The sequence below is a fragment of the Sitophilus oryzae genome, unplaced genomic scaffold (genome assembly GCF_002938485.1).
Source record: "Sitophilus oryzae breed Bouriz unplaced genomic scaffold, Soryzae_2.0 scaffold_1443_pilon_pilon, whole genome shotgun sequence".
Lineage (NCBI taxonomy): Eukaryota > Metazoa > Arthropoda > Insecta > Coleoptera > Curculionidae > Sitophilus > Sitophilus oryzae.
This window is the reverse complement of record NW_022146108.1, coordinates 2,714,104-2,717,807: the sequence shown is the minus strand read 5'-3', so window position 1 is coordinate 2,717,807 and position 3,704 is coordinate 2,714,104. Positions and strand designations below refer to the sequence as shown.

Here is a 3,704-nt window from a genome sequence, read left to right as displayed (position 1 = left end):
AAATTTGACTGTTACAATTTCCGCAGGAAAATTTGTGTTTTCCGTGGTTTACAGTAGCTTTTTAAAGACAATTTTTTTTCTAATAACTGATTTCAGCTAAACGAAAGTTGACCCGGCCTCTTTCACATGTTATATTTCAATTTTACCGAATATTGTCAGTCCTAGACGATAAAACAAGGGCGAAAATAGTCCCAGGGATCAAGTTTTCCATCAATGCCACTATTTGGAGGGTCTCCAATGCTGCTTCGTGGGCGTTCAGACAAGGGCTGGCGATATCGCTTAATCCTGACGGGCGGTGTAGCGCGTCGTGCCAGTAATGAGGGCCGTAATCCGCGGCATTTAGGCCATTCCAGGTCGGGAAAATGACGTAATTGTTTCTGGGGAGCATGTGTTCTTCACGTTCCTCGATCCCTCGATATGAGAAAAAGGCCGGGATAATTATTGTCGTGCGTCGTGCTCTGGATCGTGGCCAAAATTCTGTGCCGGGCGTTTATTATCGTTTTTATCGTCGACTGGAATATCATAAACATGATTATTTTGTATTAATTGTCCACCGTTCGCAACTTTTTTAGAAGAAGACTGTGTATATCGCCACAAAAGCTTCATTCAAATCCTCAAAATTAATGGTTTCAATCAGCGTAGATGTTTATTCCCCTAATTTCAATGTAAACATTGAGAATGTCAAAATTATAGTTTTTTCAATTTGTAGATGGCTGTTCTCTTCGCTCTGATAAACTTAATGCAGAAGATAGCATACAGTAGTTTTTTTGGCCTTATATTGCTTTTTGTACTTTTTTTATTTTATACAAACCCTACCAAGCTTTGATCTCCATCTACGGTAACGTAGATAAAGCAAGCATGATATTCTGCCGATAAAAATAATTAAAAATTTCGTATAAATGTCTGCCCTAAAATGCTTAGTTTCGGGAATACGGGGTGTAGAAGTTTCATTATTTATGTTTTCATTATTTCAAATTTTTCCTAATAATGTCAACTAATATCGATATTTAGATGAAATTTGGTGTCTGTGAGTTTTTTGACACGGAAAGTTTGATTTTGATGCCATCATGACTCCTACTAAAGTCCCTAGATATATAAAGTACCGCAATTACCGCCATATTGGCGCCAAAACTAGCGGCAAATTTAAAAAGGAGGCCAACATTTCGCTGTTTCGGATTTTGAAACAGCTGGTCGGTCCGGCTCAATATGACCGACCAACATTGACAGGCAAGCCGTAAAATAAAATATTTATTAATTGTAATAGAATTACGTTTATTATCTACAGTTTACCTTCATTTTAACGTAATATCAGGTGGTATATTAATATTCAATTTCATAAATTTAATTTTTTAGGCCTATATATGTTAAGAGGTTATAAACGAATGGTTTCCGTACAAGTGTTTTTCATTTGTATTAGCATTTATTTTATGTTACCTTTTAGCGCAAAGTACGCCAACAGAAGTAAGTTAATAGGTAAGAAGAAATAAAGTTGGAATAACATTTAGAATTTTAGTACTTAATTCAGTCGAAACAATTGGAAAAACTTTGTTTGTTGATGAGAACGGGATACCTATACCATAAGTAAACTTTCCCTATTATACCAGTTATGCTGTAGTTAGTTTTGACAAATAAGCATGATTTAACGAAAGTCTTTGGAACTATGAATAAGCTACAAACTTAAATTTGAAGGCCGGCTTTTATATGAGAAAATTTTGAACCATGGTTGAATCAAATAAATGTAATAATTAAATTGATATGATACATACCTGCTACTTTTGAAATATATTAATATATTGATAGAAAGATTGTTTCAATTAGTATTACTTCAGGTAGTTTCGGCATTTTAAGTATGTAATTATGTAATTGTGCCCTTAATTTAAATATAACTTAGAAAGAAGCTCGAAACGCATAGGAGCTCTTTATGTATGCTGTATAATTAAGGTTTGTAAGTTATGGAGTGATTTTTATACAACAAATTTATTATTAGTTGAATAAAAGCAAGTTAATACCACATAATACAATTAAAATATATTTTACTCTGCAATTTAATGTTATATTTTTAAAACAACAAGTGTCATAATGTTTAAGTATCATTATAATAAAAAAGTTATACTGCTATAAATTTAACATTGAAATAACTGTAATTATTGTTATACATAAATTAAGTAGGCATAATTTTACCTCGACATATGTAAAACTTCAAACGAATCTTAACAATTTTATGTCATGTATAAAAATCAAATTTAAATCACACACTTTTATTTATAACTGACAGTATAAGACCAAATTTTTAAATATAACTTTACATGCGTACATTATATTGTTTACTTTTTATTAGTAATTACAATATGGACCAAAAAATATTAATTACTATCAATAAATACATAAAAACTAATCTATTTAAGTCATGAAACTAACTATATAGTTAGCATATGCATAACCACACGCCTAAACAACATCCTTGTTATTAGGATCAAATTTATTTGAGCTTTTTTTCATTGTTTTGATTAATATCCCTGTTAGTCCTGACTGGTAAAACCACCTGAAGCGATGTCATCCAAATCTATATATGTATCATAACATAACTTATTCTTTTAAATAATTATCCTTCCTTGGGTCTGATGATAATATATTGTATATTTAAAAAACTTCTTACTGCAAAATGTTGAAAACTAAACTACACTAAACATTTTAGGGAATGATTACGTAGAGATTTCACTTACACTTAGCATCCTTTTTCAAAGATATGTATGGTAGTTTGCAAGTAAGGTCTTTGTCTTGTTCTAGATTAGATTTCTAGAGGTTGATCTCGGCCTGACCCACTGCGACCTTCTCAGATCTATTGTGGTCTTGTCTTGTTCTATAATGAAGTTTGATGTACCAATAGGTTATACTACAAATAAGATTGTTAAAAGTATTCACTGGAGCATAAATAAATTCAATCCACTACCTAACGTGTATTGAATATCGACGATGTTAGAAAACACATCAAATGGCGGCTTTTTCGTGTAATACACATTTCTTCACTAAAGATATCGACGCCTATACATTATTAACTAATAAATTTGTAGCATTTTAGTGGCTTTATAATTATTTTAAAATATGTGGATATTTTTATCCTGAAATTGACAGCTTCTCAACATTTGACATGACAAATTCAGACAAATGTGACATTTAAACAGTCCTACCACTACAGTTCTTCCAGAAATACCCCAAAAATCCGCCATTTTGGCGCCAATAACATTGAACAAACCAATTGCGGTACTTTATATATCTAGGGACTTTAACTCCTACTTGCAGAGGGCGCTACCTACATATTTTTAACTGGTTTGAAGAGTAATAACTTTTCGCCCGTAGCTGTATAAAAAAAAACTAATGAGTAAAAAATATACATTTCCGCCCTTTTTTACGTAACAAAGTACTCTTACGAAAAATCGTTACGAGTAATGGTTCTCAAGATATTTGGAATGGAAATAATCAATACATGTCATCATTGACATAAATTAAACATATTGACTAGATAGTTATTAGAATGAAAAAGTAAATTTGATTTCGTTTTGGTAGCTCAACCGGACCTATTGCTGAACAGAAAGAAATTAAGAGATACAAATTTATTTTATTATTTTTTTTTAATTTTAACAGAAAAAAAAAATTTAAAATTTAGTCTGGTTTTTGAATAGAAAACGAATAACGATATACAAGGT

At 31.3% G+C, this 3,704-nt stretch overlaps 1 long non-coding RNA gene across 1 annotated transcript; it reads left to right on the top strand.

The window, feature by feature from the left end:
* The first annotated feature begins 1,216 nt into the window (after positions 1–1,216).
* On the top strand, positions 1,217–1,756 carry LOC115877345. Its single transcript, XR_004049331.1, has 3 exons — positions 1,217–1,302; positions 1,354–1,461; positions 1,514–1,756. It is a non-coding gene; the product is annotated as an uncharacterized LOC115877345 (long non-coding RNA).
* Positions 1,757–3,704: the final 1,948 nt, after the last annotated feature.